The sequence below is a fragment of the Miscanthus floridulus genome, chromosome 16, assembly GCF_019320115.1.
Source record: "Miscanthus floridulus cultivar M001 chromosome 16, ASM1932011v1, whole genome shotgun sequence".
In the NCBI taxonomy this organism is placed as follows: domain Eukaryota; kingdom Viridiplantae; phylum Streptophyta; class Magnoliopsida; order Poales; family Poaceae; genus Miscanthus; species Miscanthus floridulus.
Genome location: NC_089595.1, coordinates 117,822,925 through 117,839,068, shown reverse-complemented (window position 1 = coordinate 117,839,068; position 16,144 = coordinate 117,822,925).

Genomic DNA, 16,144 nt, shown 5'->3' with positions numbered 1-16,144 from the left:
CCTACACATACCATGGGAACCCCTAGGATTTGAAAAATTGCCGACAAAAGTGCGAAGGGACTCTCCAGTGAGTACATCCGACACTTCTCCAGGTAATGCAATGAGTTGCCTGATGTCGCTGACTGCCGACATCATTGGATCCTTCCTGTCAGGGATCACCTATGAGTCCCTAGTCCACAAGCTAGGACGATAAGGGCCCTCAGACCACCAAGGAGCTCCTCGACATTGTGACCAGCCATGCCTCAGGTGAGGAGGCGGTCAAAGCGATTTTTGATCGCCCCAAAGGCAAAGTGAGGTAGGACGAGGATGCCGGTGAGGTCCCCTCTAACCATCCGAAACAAGAAGAAGAACAAGCAGCAGCATGGGGGCTTGCTCGAGGCCATTATCGGAGTAAAAGGTGGTCGGGCGCCCACCAAGAATGCTCCTGACCACTTTGAGAAGCTACTCGAGGGGCCATGCTCGAACCACGCCTTCCCCATCAAGCATATGTATAAGGACTGCGCCCTCATGAAGCGGTTCCTATATGGTGGCTCCGACAAGGGGAACCTGAGAAAGAAGCCTGAGCCGACAGTAGACGATGCCAAGGGAAAGGATGGCAACTTTTCGACCCTAGATGGCTGCCTCATGATCTTCGGTGGGATGGTGGCCAATGACTCCAAGCGGCTAGAACATCGCACGTCGCGAGGTCTACGCGGCCGAACCAGCAACGCCGTCTTTCCTCCGGTGGTCGAAGTCTGCCATCACCTTGAACCGATTTGACCACCTAGATAGTATCCCATAGCCAGGAAGGTATCCGCTCATGGTCGACCTAATCATTGGCATGAAGCACCTCACTAAGGTGCTGATGAATGGAAGCTGCAGCCTCAACATCATGTACGCCGATTGACCAGGGCACCTTTCCGTGGCATCATGCTGGGGAAGCAAGCCCTGCCGCTCGAGCAGATTGACCTACCCATCACCTTCAGGGATCTGGCCAACTACAGGACGGAGACCCTCACCTTCGAGGTGATTGGATTCCATGGGACATACCATGCCATCCTGGGACGACCATGCTATGCGAAGTTCATGGCCGTCCCCGACTACACCTACCTAAAGCTCAAAATGCTATGCCCACATGGGGTCATCACCGTTGGCACCACCTTCTAGCGTGCTTACGAGTGCGAGGTTGAGTGCGGCGAGCATTCCTCGACAATCATCGCCTCCGAGGAGCACGCGGTCATCAAGGAAGGGACTACCAAGGAGGCACCCAACTCCAAGCGGTCGGCCGAATCCTTTGATCCCACGAAGGGCGTCAAGGAGGTCCTCATAGACCCTAGTAGCTCCAAGGGCAAAGTGGTGTGCATCGGCACCATGCTTTCCTTCAAATAGGAAAGCATGCTAATCGACTTCCTCCATGCTAATAGAGATATCTTCACGTGGAAACCCTCGAACATGCTAGGCATCCCGAGGGAAGTCACTAAGCACACCTTGAAGATCAGGCCGGGCTCCAAGCTGGTGAAGCAGTGCCTACGCCGCTTTGACGAGGAGAAGCACAGGGCCATCAGCGAAGAGATCACAAAGCTTTTGGTGGCCAGATTCATTAAAGAAGTATATCATCCCGAGTGGTTAGCCAATCCCATCCTTATACAAAAAAAGAATGGGAAATAGAGAATGTGTGTTGACTACATGGGTCTCAATAAGGCATGTCCAAAGGATCCATTTCCTTTGCCATGTATAGATCAAGTAGTCGACTCAACCTCAGGGTGTGAAACCCTCTGCTTCCTTGATGCATACTCTAGGTACCATCAGATCGCCATGAAAGAGTCTGACCTAGCTCGCAACTTCTTTCATCAGCCCTGTTCGGGTCGTTCTACTATGTCACGATGCCTTTTGGTCTGAAAAACGTGGGAGCTACATACCAGCGATGTATGCTCAAGTGTTTTAGAGACCTCATCGGGTGAACCATTGAGGCCTACATAGATGACATTATAGTCAAGTCCAAATGGACTGACTAGCTCATAGATGACCTAGAGCAGACCTTCACAAAACTACGAGCAAATGACCTCAAACTCAACCCTAAAAAATGCATTTTTGGGGTCTTGAGGGGCATGCTGCTTGGGTTCAACGTTGCTGAGCGTGGCATCGAAGCCAACCCAGAGAAGATCTCAGCCATCACGAGGATGGGTCCAATCCAAAATCTAAAGGGAGTGCAGTGAGTCATGGGGTGCCTTGCCACACTTAGCCGTTTCATCTCACACCTCGATGAACAAGGCCTCCTGTTGTACCAACTTCTAAAGAAGACCGATCGGTTTACGTGGACTCCTAAGGCTCAGGAGGCACTTGACAGTCAAGGAAATCCTAATGAAAGCCCCAATCCTAGTCCGCCGACCGATGGAGAGCTGCTCCTACTCTACATCACGGCCACCACACAAGTGGTCAGCGTCGCCCTAGTGGTAGAGCTGGAGGAAGAGGGACACGCCCTCAAAGTGCAGCGCCCCATATACTTTGTTAGCGAGGTCTTGTCTAACTCCAAGACTCGCTACCTACAAATCTAGAAGCTCCTATACGCCATCCAGAAGCTGCGTCACTACTTCGAGTCACACCTAGTGACGGTTGTGACGTCCTTCCCTCTTGGTGAGGTCATCCAAAACCAGGATGCCACGGGAAGAATCACCAAGTGGGCACTCGAGCTAATGGGTCCGGGCATTTCGTATGCCCCTCAGACGACCATCAAGTCCCAAGCACTGGCCAATTTCATTGCTGAATGAACCAAGATCTAGATGCCACCAGTAGCCATCGACCAAGAGTATTGTACGATGTACTTCGATGGATCGTTAATGAAGAGAGGCACCAACGTGGGGCTGGTCTTCATTTCGCCCCACGAGATACGCATGAAGTATGCGGTCCACCTCCATTTCCCCGCCTCTAACAATGTGGCTAAATACAAGGCACTCATCAATGACCTACGCATTGCCATTGAGTTGGGCATCCGACGGCTTGATGTCCAAGGCGACTCATAGCTGGTCATCGGTTAAATCATGAAGGAGTCAAGCTACCATGATACCAAGATGGCTGCTTACTATTGAGAAGTCCACCAGTAGGAGGACAAGTTTGATGGCCTCGAACTCAAGCACATCCTGAGGTAGCTCAATGAGGCGGCCAACACACTGGTGAAGATAGCGTCTAGCCGAGAGCCTAGTGTCGATGGGTGCCTTCGCTAGTGATCAACACAAGCCTTCGGTCCACTATGAGGAATAGGGACAAACCGAGGACAAGTTGCTTGCCCTAGGCTCAGGGGCTGACCGACCGCCTGACCCCTCCAACCCCGAAGTCATGAAGCTTGACAAAGGTCTAGTGGTAGAGCCTGACCCTCTAGCTAACTGGAGGGCCCCATACTTTGATTGGCTTCTCCAGGAAGTGCTCCTAACAGACAAGATAGAGGCCTAGCGGATCACATGCTAAGCCAAGTCTTTCATCATTATTGAGGAGGAGCTCTACAAGCGAAGCCACACTAGGATCCTATGGTGTTGTATTCCCGTCGAACAAGGGAGGCAACTGCTGAAGGACATTCATGGTGGGGATCTACGGACATCTTGTCGCACCTAGAACCCTAATCGAAAACGCGTTCCAACAAGGCTTCTACTGGCCAACCGCGATGGCCAACACTGAGCAGATTGTGCGCACCTACGATGGGTGTCAATACTATGCTCGGTAGACCCACCTGTTGGCCCAAGCACTCCAAACGATCCCCATCACATGGCCGTTCATGGTCTGGGGGCTCGATATGGTCGGACATCTCAAAAGAGCGCTCGGGGGCTACATGCACTTGCTTGTCACCATAGACAAGTTTACAAAGTGGATAGAGGCTTGGCCGATCTTCATGATCAAGTCCGAGTAGGTTGTATTATTTTTTCTTGACATCGTCCATCGCTTTGGAGTCCCGAACTCTATTATCATGGACAACAACACATAGTTCACTAGGAAGAAGTTCCTCCAATTCTACGATGAATACCATATTTGTGTTGATTGGGCTACCATGGCGCACCCCTGCATGAACGGGCCAGTCAAGCGCGCAAACGGCATAGTCCTACAAGGTCTTAGGCCTAGGATTTTCAACCAGTTGAACAAGTTTGGTGGGTGATGCATCGCGAAGCCTCCCGCGGTGCTCTAGAGCTTGAGGACGACCCCTAGCTAGGCCACTAGCTACATACCCTTCTTCATGGTATACTATTCCGAGGCTATCCTCTCGACCGACCTTGACTATGGGGCACCGAGAGTCAGGGCGTACAACGAGCAGGGAGCCAAGGCATCCCTTGAGGATGCCATGTATCAGCTCGACGAGGCGCACAATGTTGCCCTCCTCCACTTGACCAAGTACTAGTAGGTGCTGTGCTAGTACCACAGCCATCGGGTCTAGGGTCAGGCCTTCAATGTCGAGGACCTGGTACTCCGCCTCGTCCAGAGCAACAAAAACCGTCACAAGCTCTCCCCACCGTAGGAGGGACCATATGCCATCATGGAGGTGCTCTGACCAAGCACCTATAGGCTCAAGACCATCGATGACAAGGTCTTCGCCAATGTATGGAACATCGAGCAGCTATGTCGCTTTTACCCCTAGCCTATGCATATACTTAAGAATGATATTTCTAAAATACGAAAACATTTTCTCTTATCGGTTTTGCTATCGTTCCCTCTATCTTTAGTGACACCCGACCTCAGCAACGACTAGGGGGTCGGGCATCACTCGGGTGGCTGATAAGAGTATATCTACTTAGAGACATTCTCTACACCCGACCCTCCCTTACGTTAAGATCTCAAAGTAAGGGCTACGGAAACAAACCCTAAGTAAAACTGGTAGGACTGCAAGAAACCTACACCCCAGCGGCTATGGCGTTTTTGCTCACTAGCGTGATTAGAGTTGTTTTGCCTACATCCCAAGCTTTATAGCCTTAACCATGAAAAGGGTCGGAACACATTAACCTTTTTATAAAAAAAGACTAAAGAACCAAAAGATTGTTCAACCATAGTAGAAATTAAAATCTATGGGGGATATACCCCTTAGTATCCATAGGACAAGACATGGACCGCACCACCAAGGGAGGTCTAGCCCATAAGATCAAGGCCTATGGTGCTTGGCTTTGGTCGGCGTGTACCGCAAGGCAATTAGAAGAATCTTGAAGATAGAGAAGGATCTGTTCAGATATGATAGATGTCGTATTCCTTATAAATACTTACCATATAGCCGAATAGATCTAGATCTAACCGACTTGTAACTCTACCCCCTAGACTATATAAGGCAAGCAGGGACCCCCCTTTTAATCATCTCATATTCAATACAATCCAATGAAGACACATGATGTAGGGTATTATGTCGATCAGACGACCTAAACCTATCTAAATCGCTGTCTCTGTGCCTTGTGTCACCATCTAGTTCCTGATCCCGTGCACCTCTGTCGATCAATCTACCTTTGTGGGATGCCCCTTGGAGGATAGTTGCTGGGCCAGGTAGGGGCATGGGTGCTAATCCTGTGGTGAACCAGATGGACTTCAAGATCAATAGCATGTTCTCGACAAGGGCTCCGTGCATCCAATTGCTCGTATGACTTGTCGTTGGGGAGGTGCAACTATGAGTAAGCAAGAGCAAGCACTAGTCCTAATCCGCTCAATGATAGGCGTGAATGACAAGGCCGCGCAGGGGTTAGCGCTGCTATCTTCTGTGCTGTACAACTACCTCTGTTCTTCATTCCTAGTCGTAGATCAGACAAGCATGAGCTAGATGCCACATCTGTGCTTAATCCGACATCACCTTCGACCGAATCGATGGCCACATCAAGAACAAGTCAAGTGTGTGGGGCCGATGCCCTCGATGGCAATCAAGCGGGCAAGAGCAGGACAACCATGCCCAAAACAAAGTTGTCTGTGGATTTCGCCTTCCGTGCCTTGGAGTTCGAGGTCCGCTCATGCCTTAGCCTTCGATCGGTCTCTAGGAGCTGTTGCCACCGTATCGAGATCTATCATGACTCTATGAGATTCGATCGGACTTGCATCTGTACGTGCATGTTGGTCGCATGCAAATAAAGGAAGTCACTGAACCAACACCAATCAACATGTCTGTCCAAAAATAATCAAGATTTTAGAGCTCACGTGAGCATGCACCGGCCGTTCTAGCCATTTCGACCGTTAGAGCTCACGTGACCAAGCAGAACACATCAAGCCATTGAGACAAGCCACCCAAACCATCAAGCGAACCCTGTCGCATCGCAATGATGATCACCGCAAAGAATGGTGCTATAACGACCATGACCACTGCCATGATGACAGGCCAGAAAGCTTGAGGACTGGGCAACTTCGTCGACGCCTAACAGATAACGTCGTATGTCATCGACCAGATGTTTTGACCAAAGCTAAGTACATCTCCTATATCTACATTTAATACAGCTTTCTCCAATTATTTTCTTCAAGTTTTTGCCATGCTTCTCTAATTATTATTTCTCCAGTTATTCTCCATGATTAAATGCCTCCACGTTTAATATCTCCGTGTTTAAGATGCTCCATAATGCAATATCTTGAACATATTCTTCATAAACTCGCCGACCAGCCATGTTCTCACTTACGTTACTAGAAACAACCTGTTCTTGATCTTACTCCTACACGTGCATGAGCGCTAGCCCTCTACGTTATGGGTATTCGGCAGTGGCTCCTCAGCAACGCCTGTGCTCTTATGCGTACATGGGTGCCAGCCACTCTATGCTATAGAGTTTGGGCTAGTTGGGGCTGGTGATGCGACATAGAACCAACTGGTAGGAAGTTACTCATATTTAAAATATGAACACTTCAAACAAACATAATGTTTATCTGCTCCGCTCTGTTGCCTTCATCGCTAAGTTCATATATTTATTTTTACATCATATACTACACATTCTACATATTTATTTCGTAGGGGCATGGCTCGGTCAATCAGCTTATGCTCAGGGACTGGACAAGATGATCATCACCAGAGTGGTCAGATCACCTATCAGATGGACTTTACCGCCAACCAACTGGTTGGACTGCTCGGCACTCACTCCTGCTCAGCGTTTACTTCACTGCCAACCAGTTGGTTGGACTGCTCGTCGCATGGGCTTCATCGTCACCATCACTTCATTGCCGACCAGTTGGTTGGGCTGCTCGGTGCACGATTCTTTACCAACCAACTAGTCGGATTGTCTGTCGCTTCATCGTCAGCCACACTGGGGCTCGCCAGCTAAGGTGGGGACTCCTCGGCGTTCCATCACTTCATCATTGACCAGTTGGTTGGGTGACTCAGTGCACGTTTCTTTGCCAACCAACTTATCGAATTGGTCATCGCTCGTGCTTTATCGTCAGCTATGCTGGGGGCTTACCAGCTAAGCTAGGGACTCCTCGGTGTTCCATCACTTCACCACCGACTAGTTGGTTGGGCTACTCAGTGCACATTTCTTTGCCAACCAACTAGTTGGATTGTCCATCGCTTCATCGTTAGCTACACTAGGGACTCGCCAGCTAAGCTGGGGATTCCACGACGTTTGGACTGTTCGTCGCTCATGCTTCATCGTCAGCTATGCTAGGGGCTTACCAGCTAAGCTGGGGACTCCTTAGCATTCTGTCACTTCCCCACTAACCAGTTGGTTGGGCTACTCGGTGCACGTTTCTTCGCCAACCAACTAGTTAGATTATCCATTGCCTCATTGTCAGCTATGCTGGGGCTCGCCAGCTAAGTTGGGGACTCCTCGGTGTTCCGTCACTTCACCACTGACCAGTTGGTTGGGCTACTCGATGCACATTTCTTCACCAACCAACTGGTCGGATTGTCCGTCGCTTCATCGTTAGCTACACTGGGGGATCGCCAGCTAAGCTGGGGACTCCTTGGCGTTCCGTCACTTCGCCGCCGACTAGTTGGTTGGGCTACTCGATGCACGTTTCTTCACCAACCAACTGGTCGGATTGTCCATCGCCTCATTGTCAGCTACACTGGGGCTCGCCAGCTAAGCTAGGGACTCCTTGGTGTTCCGTCACTTCACCGCCAACCAGTTGGTTGGGCTACTCGATGTATGTTTCTTTGCCAACCAACTGGTCGGATTGTCCGTCGCTTCATCGTCAGCTATGCCAGGGCTCGCTAGCTAAGCTGGGGACTCCTTAGTGTTCTGTCACTTCGCCACCGACCAGTTGGTTGGGCTGCTCGGTGCACGGTTCTTCACCAACCAACTGGTTAGATTGTTCGTCGCTTCATCATCAGCTACGCTGGGGGCTCGCTAGCTAAGCTGGGGACTCCTCAGCATTTAGATTGTTCATCGTTTCATCACCAACCACGTTGGGGACTCCTCGGCATTCAAATTCTTCATGCAAGCATCACCAGCTAAGCTGGCGACTCCCTTGGTGGTCGGATCTTGCTATGTCTCATCGGTGTGCTATCAATTTGCTCCATGCTATTCAGATCAGGGTGTTGATCTTGGGTAGCACGTCTGGGGTCTTGATACGCACATGTCAGATGACATTGGCAAAGCTTCCAGGCTTATTTTCTTTGTCCCTGCTAAAAGATTCATTCTTCATCTTCTAGAAGGCTTGAGGACTAAGTGGCTACACTTAACCTAGCGATGAATGTTGTGCTCTTTTTTTATTTACCCTCCTTATTGACTAAGTAATGGATGATTCCTCGCAAACGGAGTCTAAGTGGCTACACTTCACCTGGAGAATTTTTCAAATTTTATCTTGAGCCCCTTACATCCTTCTGGCATTGACTTTTACCGTCTAGGTCACCAGTTAAACTAGTCGACATTGACTTTCACCGCCCGAGTCACCGGTTATACTGGTCGGCTTCGACTTTCACCGCCCAAGACACCAGTTAAACTGGTTGGCTTCAACTTCCACTGCTCGAATCACTAGTTAAACTAGTCAGCTTCACATCAAACTACTTGGACTTGTTCAAGACAGCATTGCTCAAAGGATACAAGGCGCTCGGGGACTAGCTGTGGGGGATATACCCCCCGAGTATCCATAGGACAAGACATGGGCCACACCACTAGGGGAGGTCTAGCCCATAAGATCAAGGCCTATGGTGCTTGGCTCTGGTCGGCGTGCATCGCAAGGCAATCAAAAGAATCTTGAAGATAGAGAAGGATCAGTTCGGATATGATAGATGTCGTATTCTTGTAAATACTTACCATATAGCCGAATAGATCTAGATCTAACCGACTTGTTACTCTACCCCTCGAACTATATAAGGTGGGTAGGGACCCTCTCGAAATCATCTCATATTCAATACAATCCAATGAAGACACAGGACGTAGGGTATTACGTCGATCAGACGGCCTGAACCTGTCTAAATCACTGTATCTGCACCTTGTGTCACCATCAAGTTCTTGATCACACGCACCTCTGCCGATCAATCTACCTTCGTGGGATGCCCCTTGGAGGACTACCGAGCATCTTTTGTCGATAGCATCAGAGTAACAAGGCACGAAGCCATGGCTCATCGTCTATAGATTGATGTTCTCATAGTGAGAACAAGCGATCGTGAATGACAAATGAACGCCAAAGCAGAGTGCGTCCCTCACCATCTCATGTGCCCAATCCATGATTTGAATAGCGTGGACTGTGATCGAGCTCATCTCCTATGTCAGGGCTAGCTCAAGGTCATCGCAGACCAGCTAGACAGCGATGCACAGGGCATCGTACTCATCGCTCTCCTTTAGGGGGTGGCCTTCACTTTGTTGAGCTCCTTCTCTAGGCTATGGCTCTTCGTCACCTCTACCCTGAGCCTATGATCAAGACCTACCCAAAACATGCATCAGTCATGTCGAAAAGCCTACCGTGGATCCTAGAGAGACTGATAGCAAAGGAGGACTAGGGGCTTACTATCCTTGTCTGCCTAGAGCTTGTGTGCCTCGTCACACCGCTAGGCCACCTCCATCTCCAAGTTCTAGGCCTGCTCCTAGCGCTAGCTGACCTCCATGGTGAGTTTGGCAGTCACTGCCTTTGTCGCGACCTTCAGATCCTTCTCCCCCCAGAGCTCACCCTCCAGGAGGTCGATCCGCTGCTGGGCATCGTCATGCTCCTTTCATAGCCGCTCGATCTTCGCAGCGTCTATGCGCATACTCTTGACCAGGTCTAGGAGCTTCTCCCTAGCTTCGAGGGTGTCGTCATGAGCCTTCACATACTTGACCCAGAGCTCGGTCAACTCCTAGCGAATGGGGGCAAGTTCGGCCACTTCTTGATGAGCAAGAGCGAGCTGGGCAGCCAATTCCTCACGTAGCCGCTCCCCCACGGCTTGCAGCTGCTCCTCCGCCATGAGGCAATCCCAAACGCCCTTCTCACGGGAAAGGAATGCAAACTTCTCCTGGCAATGGTCCATGAGAACCTATGAAAAGGGTATGAGTTAAAAGGCAAGAAAAGGGAAGACGAAGGTCGGAAATGCTGATGCACAATACCTGGCCAACCGGAGCGATGACATCTTGCAGCGAACTCAGTGGGTGGTCAGAGTGCGGACCATGATCCCCACCTCTACATGGACGCTCCCCTACTCTCTCTTCTCCATGGTATCGTCGAGGGTGAAGAGTGTCGCCCAGGGGTCCCGATGGTCGGCCCACCTGATCTAGGGTCCTCCCCAAGTGTGAGGGTCACCACTGACCTAGACCAAGGGCCAAGATGCCTCTGCGCCAACCCCAGGCAGCGCCAACCATTCTCATGACCACAAGTCCTCTGGAGTGAGCCCCCTAGCAGTATAGGGGGCATGTGACATGGACGAGGAAGCCTGCCCTGCTGTTGTGCCTACCATGGGTGCACCTGGTGTGGCCTCCTCCGTCTGTCTCACCATGGGTGCCACCGTTTGCCCGGACGACGGCCCCAATTGCCCTGTTACCGACATGCCCACCAGCGTGGATGATGGCTCTAGCTATGCCGTCTTCGCCTATGGCGTCATGGCTATGCCCAGCCATGTCGTGCCTACCATGAGCACCCTAGATGCGCTTTCCACTACCTACCCTCCCATAGACGCGGCCGACGGCGGCGCCTCCCCGGTCGACCACATGGTCGGCCTAGCCACGCTCTCGCCAGCCTCTGGCACGGTGCCAAATGGGTCCTGGCGCACCTGCTAAAGGGTGAGAGTCTTCTTCGGTGCCAGCTTCAAGAGGGTCCCACGCCCCCAATGCCATGGAAGGCACAACGGTTAGTTCATGGCGAAAAAATTATCAAGAAACAAAAGAACAAAAAAACTCTCAGCTTACCTTGACGCCATCGAGCGCTGATGTTTTAGGGCTAGCCCGCTCGACCCTGGCTATGACTCCTCATTGTGCTACCATTTTGACCCCTCCCTTTGCTCGGGAGGCTCAAATGAGGTGGAGCTGCTGGCTCTCCTCGGCTCTAGGGGTGCCGTAGAAGGCCAGGGTGGAGAGGGGCAACTCGCTCCCACCGTCTCTAGGGGTGAGTCCTCCCCCTCTTGCTCTAGGAGATGCCACGAGAAGGGCCCCACCTACAGCTAAGGCATGTCCTTGTCCCCTAAGGCCAGATTGTCCCACGGGATGGGTGACCTAGAGCTACCGCCCCCTCCTCTTCTTCCTCCTCATCTTCCTCCTCCGACGAGCCTTGATGCCGCTTCCCCCCACTGTAGCTTCACCCGCTCCCTCGACTGCCATTTCTTCTCCTTGTCGTCCTTCTCCTTCTTTCTTCACTCATCTGTGGCACAGGTCACCGCCCTCATGGTTGCATGCTCCGGTAGCGATGCGATAGAGGCCCAAAAGCCCAAATCCACCGGCAGCTCGATGAAGCCCGGCTCTGGCCGCATCACAGGATGTCCCGGGATCGGGAACATAGTGTCGGACTCGTTTTTCGCCTCTTGGACGTGCTACGCAATCTTGCTATTGCGAAGTGGCCCCTGAGCGAGCACCGTCCCACCGAGTTCCATGATGGGCACCATCCTAAACAACGGGAGGGCATGCGCTATCAGCGACGCCACCCTCCTCATGTGATATGCTCCAATGATGCTGGCCTCGCGAAGGTCATGGCTCCTCAACGACATGATGGCCTTGAGGATGTCACGCATCCTTTTCTTCTCCTTGATGGGTGGCCCCCACGACCACGTCGGCGGCGCCTCTTTGATCAAGCACTAGGTGAAGTCCGGGAAGGGGCGGCGGGGCTGTTCTTCAAGTAGAACCACTGCGCGTGCCACCCCTTATTGGATCTAGACAACTAGCAAGGCATGTACTTGGCTGCCCGCTACCCCAAGAGGTGGATGCCTGCGCATCCCATCAGCACCAAGATCTCCTCGCCTCTGTCCTTCTTCCTGTGTAGGGAGACGGTGAAGAAGTACCTCCACAACTCAAAGTGCGGCTCGATCCCTAAGTAATGGAGACGGGGATCCCGATCTTCCATCAGGTGATGGTAACTATCGTTGTGGCAGAGAATGACACACCGATCCGGCTTCAGATCGAAAGATCGAACCCTGCAATCTTAGCACCATAGCTCCTCTGGTTATCAACCAAGTCACGGACCAGGTTGACCTCGCCAAGAAGGCTAATCCCTGCCTGCGCAACGAAGAACACAAGCAAGAACAAGAAAGAACGCAACCAAATTGCAGATGAAAGATTAATCTCACGAGTTGGGGTCTCACAAACCGAAGAACGGCGAAACTGTTTCTTGACAGAATAATCTAAGTAAAACCCAAACCCTAAAGTAGGTGGTGGCTACTGATTATATAGCCTAAGGGACGTCCAAGGATCCCTCTTCACGTCCTAAAGGTGTCCCAACACGTTACAAGGCCCAACGACCCAAAAGAAGGTGTCGCAGCACCCTGACAGATTCTGGACGCTGACTTGTTTCGATGATTCCCGTTGATTCCGAAGAGCTTTTGATGTGAAACCACTTGGATTGGCTTCCTTATCAAATTATCTTTCCATCCATATGTGGATCATCGAAAACGGAGTTCGGATACGTCCTGGGCGTCCGTTTTATTGCAGACTGGTCCTGATGGCCGAGGCAGACTCGAACTCGGATTGGACTGGGCCTCTGGCTTGGCTTGGACGTCCTTGCTGGCCTCCTAAGGTGGTGGCCAAGGAGGAGGACGTCCAAGGCCATCTCTTAGGTGTTCTCCATCTTCTTGGGGCGTGCTCCAACTTGGGCCTGGGTCCCATGGATGTCTAACAAGCCCATGACGACAGTGTAGCTCCCGCCAGAAATAGCGACAGAATATATTGGTAATTTGGAGGCCTTTCCGACGTGATATTGAGATGGGACCAGATCTATTTGAAAGCTTATCAAACAAGCTTTCCATCAAGTGCTCATTGACCTCGATCGCACTCTGGATGGATGAGTTATGGCCTTCCCAATGAGGCACTGTTGGGCTACCGACGAACCAAAAGTTCAACTTTGATGAACTTCCATTATGAAACATATTTGAACCTACAATCAAATAGTGACATGTACATGTGGAACCAAGTGAATTATAACCAAAGCCACTATGCAAATGTAGGAACGAGCGCACCTTATAATCATTGTTCGTATCCGAAGGTGCCATGTCCTCATCATCCTCCCCTTCTTGACAACAAACCGTCCTCGGTTTGGGATTAGATGAAGAAAACATTGTTGGTGGTAGCCAACATTGCTCCCCTTCTTGAAATTTAACATATTTCTTTATAACAAAACTAGGGAAACTCGACATGACAAGATTATAGCAATTGCAATCCTTTGGTTGATCATACTTTTGCACAATATAAGGAGATTTCAGATTTGAACAAATATAGACACGATGCACCATATACTCTCCTTTACAATTATATTTTCCAATAAAATGATATGTATGTCTAGAGAACCATGGCAAATCAGCATAGGCATAAAGTTTCTCCTCTAAAGAACTAAGATTACACGGAACATCAAATTCAATGTAACCCAAAGTATTTAAAGAAGACAATAATTTCAGCTCATCAACTTCACTAGCATTATGAATAACAAGTCTATTTTCAGCACAAGTGCTCATTTTCAGCACATATATAGCGTGATCATTCTTCAATGATTGCATGGGTATAACATAAATATCATCATGCAAGTCATCTTCATCACAAGAAACATCAAGCAAATCATCTTGTGACAAAGGTAAATCAAGCGAATGCTCTACTAAAATTTGCTCTATCATAGCATGATTGGTGAAAAAATTCAGCATATCAAGAGAACCTTTTGTGAGTTTAGCATCATGGGCATTACCTTTGCTCTCATGTTCAGCAGGGGTAATCGTTGATGGTTCTGAATTTTCACATGAGGCTGTGAGCTTCTCATTTTCTATCACGTCATCCTTGCTCTTTTCTACATTGTCCTGCAAAAGGTTAGGCATAGTAGAAGGAATAACAATAGACTCTTCCTCTAAATGGTGCACCTCATCATATGAAGTTAAAACAGGAGGTGGATTAACAAAGATTTCTCGCATAAGAAGTTTCATATCATTCCAAGTTTAAGGCTTATCAGAAGGATCTAAAGACTCCCACCAAGATAAAGCAGAATGTAGCAAAACGCTAGCTGCATTTTTTACCTTCCTCCTTGGACACATAAAGCGAGTAGCAAATATGTTATCGATGGCAATTTCCCACTCCATGTACTCATCAGCACCTATACCATCATAAGTCGGTGGATACGAACAACCTGTCATTGTTAGAAGACAGCAAAAGACAATACAAAAATATTATCCCTATCAAATGACTACGTGGTTGCAGTGGTGTCACTTTTGATAGCAAGTGGAAGCGTCTTACCAAGCTCTTACAAAGTTCTTACCAATGCAAGCAGTGGACGGTACAACCGGCGGCTAGTTTGTGATACCTGTGAGGCAGTGGTACCAAGATTGCAAGGACCTTTTTCTGTACTAATCTGAAGTATATATGTGGAGCTTGGGAGGCACGAAAAAAAACAAATATATATGTGGCACACAAGTCAGTGACAGATAGCAATATTGAATAAATGTCCAGAGCACTTGTCCTAGTTGCTGGCCTATACGCGTTCCTATCACCAGTTGTGATAAACAAGAGAGAAAACAAGGATGAAAGGAAACAAGTATTAAAGGTAGCAACGAATATGAACAAGGCAAAAGGTACCACAAACAATAGAGCTATTGAGTGTTCCTTATGTGATCCTTTTCGATATCTTCTATTCTCTTTTACTATTTTTTCTTTTATTTTTTTGTCCAATCTTTTTTTTTCTTGCTTTTGCTCTTTTGATATTTTTTCTCAGCAAGGAGCACATAAGAATAAACCACAAAAAAATTTGAGCTCAATTGAATAAAAGATGTGGCCTATAGAAAATTAGGACTGTGCTCTAAAAAGCATACCAAAACTTGTGGGCCCAGAAACTTAATTTTCCTAATCGAATTTCGCAAATCTAATTTTTGCGAACCCAGCTATGCTGGGATGAAATAGATCTAAAATTTTCTGGCGTTCTCCGTAGATATAAAATTTTCCCCGTTTCGAGTTCGGATGCAAAAGTTATGACTGTTTTAAGGAAGCTGCTCGAATCAGGGATTTAGTGGACACAAGATGCAAACCGATGGTGATACGGAATAGCGGCGGGTGAAGGGATCAACACAAACTAGAAAAGAACACAATCTAAACCAGCAACAAGACTTTGACCTAGGACACAAACTCAACAAAGCGAACTCTGAAACTGAAATATGCAAAGGCTATGGCGCGGAAGGTTCTAGGACAGGAAAAACGAGTATGGCACTGGACTATGGGACGAATGCGAAACACTCAAACTAGGGAATAACAAGTGAACCTGACGGTATACCTTAGCTCTGATTACCACTTAATGGAGACGGGGATCCCGATCTTCCATCAGGTGATGGTAACTATCGTTGTGGCGGAGAATGACACACCGATCCGGCTTCAGATCGAAAGATCGAACCCTGCAATCTTAGCACCATAGCTCCTCTGGTTATCAACCAAGTCACGGACCAGGTTGACCTCGCCAAGAAGGCTAATCCCTGCCTGCGCAACGAAGAACACAAGCAAGAACAAGAAAGAACGCAACCAAATTGCAGATGAAAGATTAATCTCACGAGTTGGGGTCTCACAAACCGAAGAACGGCGAAACTGTTTCTTGACAGAATAATCTAAGTAAAACCCAAACCCTAAAGTAGGTGGTGGCTACTGATTATATAGCCTAAGGGACGTCCAAG